Raw genomic sequence first — 12,132 nt, 5'->3', positions numbered from 1 at the left:
CAATGAATAAACTAAACTAAACTAAACTATTTAATTCTATCACTTTTCACTTATCACTTGCATATCCGTATTTCAACGCTTCGTCTTCGCGCCTTCGTCAGTGCTTATTTGGACTAACTGAATTACCAACAAAAGTCAATCGAATTTAGCACAGATTTTTTGCAAGAAGAGTCGAAGATGATTTTTCTCATTTTTTTTTTTCGAAGTGAGAAGGCAACACAGAGAAATAATCTTTCGATTTTATTTAAAAGTAAGTTTGAACACGAGAAAAAAATTATAATACAAAAAAAAAACAAAATGGCGGATTTGTTACGGAGGCTCGTCTCGGATTGACGTGCGTTCTGTGCGTGTAGAAAAAAAAATACTTGTGCTAACATTCATAATTAAAATACACAAATATTCCACCAGTTATCAAAAAAAAATTATTCAAGCGTTTGTTGAAATAAAAGTAGCAAAAATAGAGCATTATTAAACAATTTTATTTTGACAAAAGATCATGATGCCTATTTGGTTATTTATGCAAATTTCAAGTTTACTGGTTGCTATCGTACGATTCAGATGATCATGAAACCACATATAAACATAAAAAATGTCAGTTCATTTTATGAGAAAAAGGTATGATTAAGAGAAGTTTCCGATGAAGGCCGTCTAAAGGCAGCACTGGATACAAGAGGGTTAAAATCAACCTTTTAAAGATCAGAATAAACAAAAAATATGATAAAAAAATAATTTGCAAACACTAAAAAGCGAAAAAAAATGAAAATTATCCTAAATTTGGTTCTAAGCTGCCAGAGGTTAGTGAAAGGAGAAAAGGAACAAAATTTCAAGTTTAGCTCAAAATTGCTCAAAACGCTCCTAAAGGGTAAAAAAGTCACACAAGAAAAATAATCTCAAGTAAAGCTCAGAGTCGTCGAAAAACGCTGCTGAAAACCACGAAGAGAACCTAAAATAAATATATGATTCAAAACGCAGCTTATAATCAGCACAAAACAGTCCTGAATAAACACAGAGTCGTCAAAAAAGTTTAAAGAACTGGTGGGGGGGGGGGTATTGCGCAGCTCGATTCGAACGATTTTTACTATTTTCGAGCACGTTACGCCCTGCCAGTTTTGCTTTGAGCTCAAAAGGAGCTGTCATTGTCATTTCTTCTGTGGCTCATCTAAGGAACCATCAATTAATGATGTCACGCATTATTGTGACATTTAGTGACATACGGGAGAGGGGGGTTAGCTTGAGTGTGACATCACATTTCAACTCAAAAAAAAGACACATAGCCATTCCACAGAGTTCAACTCAGAACTATTTATGATGATCGCAACATTCATTCATATTGTCGCTGCAGCACTACTCTGCAATTCGCTAGTGAGTCCAGCGACGCGAAGATTTCTATTTGTATGATTATTTCTCGCACAGTACAATGCAATTTTAATGTTCTTTGATTAAATTGACATAGTTTTGCGACTAGAAAACAATCAAAACTATTAGAAAATATTACAGTCGCATATTTCGGGACATTTTATGTTGGATCAAAGACTACATTATATTAAAATACTACGAAATTCGCTGGAAAATCCTTGTCAGACGAGCGACCCGTCGCTTCCGATTTTTCTCTGTATGCACAATAGTTTTACGATCACTTTTTTTTGCTGAACGTTCGCTTGAGATAAAATGAAATAATTTTTTTTATGTTCAGAAAACATAATGTTCATTAGTTCTATTTTGCCGTGCATGTTTGTTTATGAATGACAGCGTAATTCAATGCATTTTTAGTAAATTGTGACAAAACGTGAATAAGAATGATTGGTTATTGTATCATGTGGAGAAAATTTGGATTGCGAATTGTTTCAAGAAGAGGAACTAAATATGGATGGTCTTTTATGAATCAGCAATGATATTGCAGTTAGTTATGCGTATCCATCAACAAAATGCTGGGACCAAGGATTAAGCGCCTTTTCTAGTTATCTTCTATAATCTTCTTTTCCTTTCAGTTTTTATTTTAGTAAAATCGTTCCAAATTAGAAAAAAATGCATTTTTTACAAATTTCTTAATTTTTAATCAATCATAACCAAGAAAGGGAGGGGGGGGGAAATATAAAAACGTGACGTTACTGAGGGGTGGGGGTCAAAAAAGTTGTGACAGTTTGTGACAAGGGGGAGGGGGGAGTTAATTTTTGCCGAATTTTGCGTGACATCATTAATGCATGGACATCATTAATGCAACCCACAAAATCGAGAAAATACGAAAAACGAAACATTACGCCCGTCAGCGATCATTTATTTTTGTTCGACCTACTCGAAACGAGATGCTTCCACAAGACTTCGATTCAGACTGAAAAACTCGGAGTACTCGGTGCATAGTCCCCAGTAACGGGCCAGATGGTTTAAGAGCTTAAGCTTGAACAACCGCAAATTTCGTAGTTGCTTCTCTGCGATGGATCTGAGCTAATGAAGTTGCACAAAGAGCCACCGTAAGATGGCTACCTTGGAATTAATTTATCATCTTCAATGTACAACAATTCGGTAACTGCCGCTTTGTATAGATCTATAACAGCGCCGTCTACGTCTTTACGGTTTGTTCAGGAAGGAAAGTGTCACAATCGTTGTTGCCAGAGTCCAAATTCTCTGCATCTCTAACAACTATAACGGAAAGGAAGCTAAGTTTGTCACCGTGGTAAGTGAAGGATTTTTATACTTTTACCCTTCCCTCTACACGCTCATATAAAGACTCTACTGCTCTACTTTACCGAGCCTCGTTAGATACCTTGCCAAGTACCGGCAATTATACCTGCTTGATTGTATTCACTTTTTTCTGGAAATCAACGCGAGGGAAGAGTCAAGTAGGGTGATAGGTGGGAGTCTAAGAATAAACACATGCGTAAAGTGACACAGAACTCATTTCTTGTGACGATCCATTGCTATTTCAATTGTGCAGTAATAAAACAATCGCTTTATATAATAGCGTTGCTTCATCATCACCACGCTGCGAATTCATGATGATTCGCGTGATCAGCGAATAAGTAATGATATTTATGCTAAATTGGAATAAAACAGAACCAAATATTCGCCCGAAAATGCATACACATAATCAACACTCACCTCCACTCCTTTAGACCCTCTTTTCCAGCTCGCTTTCAGCAAGACTCCGCAACTATTTATTCAAACAGAAAAAATCAGATTCACTGCAGTTTGCGGTCTTTGAACCAATCCGCTGCTGCCTGGCCGATTCCGTGGAACAGATTCTGCTGGCTGCGTGTACAGCCGCCACCGAAACGAGACGGTCCTGTTGCTAACCGTGTGATATGCAGGATGACGAGAGCAGAGCAGAGCCGGTCGTAACCGGGGCAGAGGTCTCCCTCGGCGCAAAGCACAGAACGCACACTGACAATTGAACACTTACGCACAATCTTCCTCCCGTGGCGAAACGCGAAAATCGGCAACGGATCGATCGGGAGCCGAGGGCTCGGGCGCTGATTGACTGGACGAGATCAAACTTCAGCCTTTTTGCTGTGCTCTGTGTTCAGCAATAATATCGGAATATTTATACACAGATAGAGAGAGATATAGATAGAGATAGAGAGAGAGAGACGTGAATCACTCATACACAACTTCTAGCGTATGCGAAGCAGAATCGAACGTTGACGAGACAACAGCGCGCACTATTTTGATTGTTTCTTCTTCGACTTGTTTCGTCGCTGATTCACTACCTCTGCCTCTGGACGGCGATGATCGGCGCTGATCTCACTCACTACACTATTTCTTCTATTTCTCGGCCTTTCATCGAACTTAAGCCAATTTTTCTTCGTTATTTTTTCTCTATCTTCTATCAACCCGGCGTGTGGTAAAACGGTTTATATATTCTTTTCTTCTAATCGAACTTGTTTCAACTTCCAACTTTTCTGGACACATAGACTGACTGCGATGCTGGACTATAATGCTGCAGAATAAAATATATATTGCTATTGGAACACGTACCGCGACTTACCAATCCAATAATTGTCCGCGATTGCGAGCGAGAGAAAAAGCAACTATCAAATCAAGCACACTCGGATCGATTGATGGATTGGGCAACCGGGGGGAATTATTGCTGGTTTTAGAGCATGGAAAACGATAAACTGTACTAACACATGCATACATTCAAACTCAAACATGAACGCTGTTTTTTCCGGGAGTTCGAATAAAATCGGGCCTGAGGGAGTGCTATTACAACCGACAGAGGCTGTTTTTTAGGAATAACTTTAGTATTGAAATTCTATTTAATTTTGAAAAACTTTTACAATATGATGTTTAAACATAGCGGTAAATAGGGCTCAAAGTACACTAAGAATATGAAAAAATAAACTAAAATTAATGTTTATCAAAAACTTGCTCCAACGTAGGACTGTTCAGCAGTACCGAACTTTTTATTTAAAAATTGTTATGTTTTTGCTATCATATTTTTCTTTTTTTATTTTTGAATCTAACATGAAATAAATTAGTTAACATAGATTCCGAAAGTAGCGTGACATCGGTTGTGTTTTTTTTTTTCGTTCAAATATTAAAATTGTTTTCTAACTGGTTTTAATTCTTTTTATATTTTATCAATCCAATTAAGTAAATCTAGATGTCATCCTTGCGGGTAAAGTGATACTGTTAATAACACTAATTTCGTGTTGAATGTTACTTATCACCGTTTTGTTCACTTGAGTGAGTTTCACCATCAACTTCAATTTTCTCAACAAATACATTTAGTAGGTTTTTTTCTAATGCGTTTTATTGAAAGCATATTTTATAGAACGCAATCCAGAGTGTACTTACACGTAGGCTAAACAGTGGATATTGGATTCACTCCATTTTGACATTGCTTTTCACCTTGAAGATGAAACATAGACATTTTGTCTGCCTTTTATATCTTCAACACAATCTCAAATTATTTTATTTTATGTTGCAAATCGTTAACAAATACAGTTTTAATTATACCCGAAAAATCTACGAAATTGAATTTAAACCTGGATTTAACAGCAAAACCGTTTTTTCTTCCTTTTTTTCTTGTAATATATAAAAAAACGAAACGAAAGGAAGAAACGAAATAAGTGCTTTTTTACTAAAAACAGTGTTAGTCCTTTGCAATCATGCTTTTTATTTTATACAAATTTGATCTTCATATGCAATAAATTTGGTTTTCCTTTATTATTTTAAATCAAAATAAATAGCTGTGTTTAAAGAAATATTTAAATACTCATCCTGTTTCCATTATACGTTTAATGGAAGGTTTTTTCGTTATATCGTTGTTTTATATAACATTTTTGAGTTTCATAGTTTCTTCCATTATTACTAACCTGAGCATAAGCATTTTATGCCTAATTAATTATTCACATTAGGATGGTAATATTTCGGCAATAAGTGGGAGAAATTCTTCTGAGCTTCCAAAATTCCTGGGTTACAAAATATTTCATCAAAATAGTTTTGAGGATATTTAGAATGCAGAAAATATTCTAACAGTTTTAAAAGAACTAGCACTTGAACTTTCGACTAGTAATAACACCAGCAAATCGAAAAACTTACCAAGTTTTTGAACGAACAACTTTGGGCAACTATTTGTGCTATTTCCCCACTATCCTCCTACTATTTTTGCTGCCCTACACTCTTACAACAGTTTCAAGCGTTAGGTAATTACATCGAAAACAACATAACGAGAATATAATCATCCTCCAACGCATTCAGAATTTAACACAAATTCGATGCGATTTCGAACTACAGTACACCTAACCAAAACTTTTTTTGTCATTTATTTTTCAAAACTCCCGGAAAACGGCTTCATTCGAAAAACGATACACACACGTCAAACATTCGTCGCTGGAAGTGGAAAAAACGAGACAACGAAATTACCCCAGGAAAGAAGAGTGCGGGCAAAAAAAAATCGACACGGTTTCTCGAACACTTTTATGACGGATTCCACAGTTCCCAGAGAACGAACGAATGTACTATACTCTGGCCATGAATGTTCTAGTTTTATGATTTCGCACTAAACTTCACCTGTTTCGCTCCAGACAATGTTCAAAACTCTACAGTAGTAGCACTAAACTTTGCTAGTCGTCGCGTGAATAGCCAATCGCTCCTTTCTTCTCGATTTGATCGCGTAAAAGAAAATGAACCGACCGACCTGACAGTTTCCGAACGAAAGCTTCCTCTTGTTTGCTGGCGACGATAGATTGGTTTGCGTTCAGTTGGAAAACGGGCGAGAGACAGCGCCAGAAAACAACAAATTTTCATCTGTCACTACTGTTTTGACAGCGTACACAAATGTCAACAAACTGGAATGCGCCCGGTGGAAAATCCGAATGCGCAGTAATGGCGTCCGATTCAGACGTTTAGCCTCTGCTTGAAAATGTTGAAAATAAATATTTATGATTTGAAACATCCGTATTTGCAACATAAAAGATGTTACTGAAAACCTAAAACTAATTATTTAGGAAGCTGACGTCTTGCAATAAAAAAATCTTTCATTTTATAATCAAAAGAAGGAAAATGTTAATAAAGCGTAACTGAATTGTTTACGCAGCACGTTCGTAAAATGTAGTTTAATGTCTGAGTATCTTTTACTCAATATACTATACTTAATAATTGGGTTGTTTAGCTATAAAAGTTTTTTCCATCAACTGAAAGAGCTGCATTTTCTAAACAAAACGTGATTTTTGAAAAATTTGTCCTTCAATTTTTAAATAACGAATTAAAACTGCTCGAAATCATACATAAAACATAATGAACAAAATGAATTTTCTTTTTCTCGGCTTTATCAAGCCCCAAAGAAAATCTCATAAGGAACTGTCAAAAAGTTATTTACAAAATCAATGCAGCATTTTTCGAGTAGGAACAAGACAAATGCAGGACTGCGCAGGTACACTGCCTTCAGAAACAACTCAAACATTGATTTTATTCAATGTGTGGTACCATTCGAGTAGTTCATTTTGTACCAGCTTTTTCGAAAGATTTCTTCCTGAGTGTTACGTTTGTCTTATGCATGTGTACCAACTGTCATTGTAGCGATTCTTAATTCTTCATTTAAAAATCGAAGGACAATTATATATAATTCTAAAAAATCGCATTTTGCTCAGAAAGTTACACTCTCTTAGCTGAGATAAAAAAAATCAAAAATCCATGAGCATGAGCATGAGCATGATTGACCGTGCGTGGTTGCTACTCCGTTTTTGCCAGATCAGCTGTAATTACACAGAGAACCAACAGATGATGCTCAGGACCAACATGCATCCTCAAAAACTGGAGATCTTAATCTTTATGTAAGGCAATACCAGCGCCGGTCGCATCCGAATGCAGGTCAAAGAAGGAGTTTGTATGGGAATATGTTGACGTGATACTCGCTTTATTGGAAGCCGAGGACACCTCTGCACTTCCACGAGAAATCACTGGGATGTTGGAGAATGGGCAGGGTATACAGCAGGGTACGTTTTGGTAAATGATTCCCTAATTTCGAGTGTCGGGTTCTTTAGACTAAATGTTGCGCCTTCAAGTTCATTTCATCCGCCATGAAATTCATAACGTGTTTCGAACTTTTTCAGTTCGATAAAGTAACACCGCAATAATGAGCATACGCAAAGATACTGGACTTAATCGGACATCTCATCGTAAGGTGATCCTCTTTATACCGAAAACTATTGGCGTTGTTGATTTATCTGTAGATAATACGCCCTCACGGAATGTATCGACGCGGAGTCTTTAGGGGTTTGGTCAACCGGACATTTAGTTTTCTACCTTACAGATCGAGTAGTGACGTCTCTCATATGGACTTCGTCTGCTTTAAAAGAGAAAACGCTACGATACCGCAAAAACACACCTGAAGTCACGAAGTTATATACGATTTTAATACGACGTACCGATATGGAAGCTATCAATTTCGTAAATACTATGCGCGCCGTACTTAAAAATCAAAAATCCGTGAATATGCCCATGTGCCATAGGTAAACAAGCCACGATTTCTCGGTTTTATTGAATACAAGCTTAATCTACCTGTACAAATAGGATTTTTTGATTAAAATTCTTTGATTAACAAACCATATCAGTAAGGGTGAACTTCACTTGTATTAATCAAAAAACGATAAAATTCGGCTTGTTTACATATGGCACATGGACCCTTTTCAAATGTTTGGCGAGAATTTTCATTGAATTTTTGCAAGATTTTTTTTGCATAACACGGCACAATAAAATGTTAGAAAAAATTCTCTGCTTAAAATAGGGGATAAAAACGTAAAACTAAGTTTTTGATTTTCTAAATGGGCAGGATTGCACAAATACAATAGCACTTTTTTGCAACTCTGAAAATACAGGGAACATTCAAAAATTGGAAAGTAACAAGTTGACCAATTTTGTTATTATTGCTGGTCAAGTTGAAATCTAGAATAGAGCGGAAAATAACAAACGCAGCTGCCAAATTGAGAACATTGATGGAAAACATGACAGCGTGATTTGATGGTTTCATTTTTTTACTAAAGCATATTTACAAAAAATAAGAGAGATAATATATTAATTTAAAGAAGTTATGATGTAGTTTGAAATTATGTAACATAACTATTTATTATTTGCGTTTAATCCGATACTGAGGTAAAATAAACCAATTGATTTATAAGCACACTTTCTGAACACCTTTGTGAAATCATATTGTTTGAAATATCCGAGAGCGTTAGTAATGACAACTGATAGCGAATTTCTTTATTCCGCTGTGTTCGGGCAAATCTGCCGAGTAATATAGAAACGACATCGCAATTTACGACGCAAGTGAGAAAGAGATGCCAGATAATTGATTTTTTCCCCCTCTGTGTGGACTCATCACTGCGACCAGAGACATTTTGATCTATTGTGATATTGCCCAGGTGTTTTCTGTATTCCGCACTTCATATTACTGGCAGTATCACTATTGAAGTGAATGATACGCTTTTCATTTACATCCGTGCTTGTGTGTGAGAGTTTACCCTTTCCATTTCAAGCTTACTGCTCTACTATACCGAGCCTCTTTTCTATCCTACCAATATCGCCCAATTACAATTCCCTGAACTGAGGCTACACCTAACGTTCCTCTCTGGCCAGGTTTATTCTAAGAGGAACTTATTATGTCAAGAGGAAGGAGTCTTATCGAAACCTCGTTCCTCCGTGCCAATATCGCAAATTATAATTCCCAGTAGAGAGTAAATATTTCTGAAATCAGTTTTATTATAGGAAGGACTTATTTTGTCAAGAGGAAGGAGTCTTATCGAACCTCGTTCCTCCTACTAACACCGTGTCACAATCACAATTCCCTGAAGAGGCACTCAATGCTTCACCTCTGGTCAGGTTTATTATAAGTAGGACTTATATTTTTGTCAAGAGGAAGGAGTCTCATCGAACCTCGTTCCTCCAGCCAAGACCGCGTCATAATTACAATTCCCTGAAGAGAACTATTACACGTTACTCAGAACAGTTTTATTATAAGAGGGACTTTTTTGTTAGGATGAAAGACAGCAAGGGTACTATGGAATTCAGCTTGAAGGAAGGGTATGTAGTAGAGAGCCTGAGAATGAACCCATGTTAAAGTCCTTTGACAACCAAATGGTCTGATTCTACTAAGATTCGAACCCACGATCACTCGCCTATCAAAGCGGACCCTGTAACCTTGCGGCTACGAAGCTCTCTCAGATAATTGTTTACTAGGGACAGTGGTAAGTCGCGATTTCATGGAAGCCATGGAAAATGAAAAAAAATATCCCAATTTAGTCTAATAAACAAAAATAACTTGAAAACAGTTGAATAATGAAAATTAAAATTTACCTGTAATTGGGTTGTATAGCTATTCACGGATTTCTGATTTTCATATATCAACTAAAAGAGTGACATTTTCTGAGCAAAACATGATTTTTAAAAATTTTGTATCATTGTCCTTCGATTTTCAAATGAAGATTAAAAAATCACTCTAAATCGCTACAATGACAGTTCGCCCACATACAAGACATACGTAACACTCAGGAAGAAATCTTTCATAGAGTTGGTACAAAATGAACTACTTGAATGGTACCACCATCTGAATAAAATCACTGTTTGGGTTGTTTTTGAAGGCAGTGTACCAGCGCAGCCCTGCGTTTGTCTCGTTCCTACTCGAAAAAAAACTGCATTGATTTTGTAAATAACTTTTTGACAGTTCCTTATGGGTTTTTTTTGGGGCTCGATAAAGCCGAGAAAAAGAAAATTCATATTGTTTATTATTTATCGAGCAGTTTGACAGGACGAGGTACGGAGTACTATGGGACAACGTGTACCAGAAAAAACGCCAGTGTTACGTATGTCTTATGTATGTGGTTCACCCATATACCAACTGTCATTGTAGCTATTTCGAGCAGATTTCGAGTAGTTTTAATTCGTGATTCGAAAAAACAACGATAGAAAAATTTTGAAAATCACGTTTTGCTTAGAAAATGCAGCTCTTTGAGATGATATGAAAACTGATATAGCTAAACAACCCAATTGACAAATGGAAGTCGATTGTCATTTTCAAAATATTCATTCATTCATTTAATCTCATTTTCAAAAATTTTCTATCGTTGTCATTCATTTTTAAATCACGAATTAAAACTGCTCGAAATCGCTACAATGACAGTTCGCCCACATACATACACACTTAGTTTCTTTTACCGAACTCAGCAATCTTTTTAACGAGTTCTCAACAGCTGAGCCATCAGCAATCTGTTCAGCAATTTATTTGCTTGACGAGTGCTCGGTAGTTTTTCATTCTCGCTGAAACGTCAAACATAGAAGATAGCTCAGTAAAAATTTACGAAGCGTTCATCTAAAATTGCTGCATGATTCGGTATTTACAAAGCTGACTATTCGTCATGAATTACCGACCGTTCTGTAAGTTTACAAAGCTGACGATTCGTCACAAATTACCGAGCATTCTGTAAACGTAAAGTTTTTTCATGGTTACGAGAGAAATATGAACCATTGTGAAAGTTGCTATTGCAACTGTTGAATGATTTTAGAAAGGAATTTTGGATTGTTTAGATCGATTATACTGGTGTTCCAAGCACATTCGAGTAAAAACTTGATTCGTTTAATGTTATGATGAATACAGGCTTTTTGTTGCAGGCTTCTAGTAAACTGCTTTCCTATGGTGGAAAAATTTCCATATGCTGACTGAATAGATCGTGTACCTCCACGTCGTTTTCTTGTAGATTTGAAAGTACATTTGATGTTTCGTTTTGACAGATGCAGAAAAATTGCCGAACAGTATAGTAAAAAAACAACAAGAGTTCAGTTAAACAATTGAAGAGTTTTCAGCAACACCTAGGAAGATGCTGACAGATCGTCAAATATTTACTGAACTTTATGAAAGTGCAGAACATACTTTAGTTTACAGAAAAGGTCAGTACTGTTTTTTGCTGAGCTCGTCAAGTGCCTTTTGCATAACGGTAATTTGGTAAAAACTTCAACCGACATCAGTTATTTTTGAGAAAATTACAAAATGATCAGTATTTTTTCAAATTTACTGAACATGACCGTAATAAAAATTACTGAACAATTTAAACGAGAATAAGTGTGTAAGACATACGCAACACTGGCGTTTTTTTCAAGTACACGTTGCCCCCTAAGAGCAAGCGCACCGGTGAGTTGCCATTTGAGTTGCTATTTTCACAACGCTGGCCGTTGCTATTTTGGATAGCAACCGATTTTCGCACCGGTCGTTGCTAATGGGGATTACCAATTCCACTATTTCTTTTTCACACCGGCAGTTGCCAATTTCGGAAGACCGTCACTAGCCAGCGTTGGCAAAATGTTTGTTTGTGATGTATTTCGCATATTTTTTGCGGATCTAGTAATAACCAACTTATCCGTTTCCGGAATAATCTACGTTCTTTCTACTTTATAAAATGTTCCCCCCATTTCACGTTACTTTGTTTTAACTTTGTTTCCGTTCTCCCAATATCGGTGACATAATTCTTTTGCAGATTTTTTTACTTGTGCGTACATAAATTTTTTCATCCTTATATGTTTATTTAAAGTAATTCCGTAAAACTGGGCACGTCCCGCAACGTTGGCTTAAATAACTATTCTACTGAAAGCTGGCGAACTGTCATTAGTTGTATTCTGTATTTCATGCTGTTTCGGTTCCCACAG

General features: G+C 36.4%; 1 protein-coding gene across 5 annotated transcripts in view; it reads right to left on the bottom strand.

The window, feature by feature from the left end:
• LOC129720706 (uncharacterized) overlaps positions 1–6,199 on the bottom strand; it is a 156,399-nt gene extending 150,200 nt beyond the window's left edge. The window contains exons 1-2 of one of the 5 annotated variants that reach the window (XM_055672307.1): positions 5,866–6,199; positions 3,097–3,934 (exon numbers count right to left, since the gene is read on the bottom strand). The gene's annotated coding sequence lies outside the window, so the exon portion shown is untranslated. Of the gene's footprint in view, positions 1–3,096; positions 3,935–3,982; positions 5,822–5,865 lie in introns of those variants that run through there. The other 4 variants (XM_055672306.1, XM_055672309.1, XM_055672310.1 and 1 more) reach the window with 4 other exon arrangements.
• Between the last annotated feature and the right edge of the window lie 5,933 nt (positions 6,200–12,132).

This window comes from Wyeomyia smithii, chromosome 2 (genome assembly GCF_029784165.1).
Source record: "Wyeomyia smithii strain HCP4-BCI-WySm-NY-G18 chromosome 2, ASM2978416v1, whole genome shotgun sequence".
NCBI lineage: Eukaryota > Metazoa > Arthropoda > Insecta > Diptera > Culicidae > Wyeomyia > Wyeomyia smithii.
This window is presented reverse-complemented; position numbering and strand designations above follow the sequence as displayed.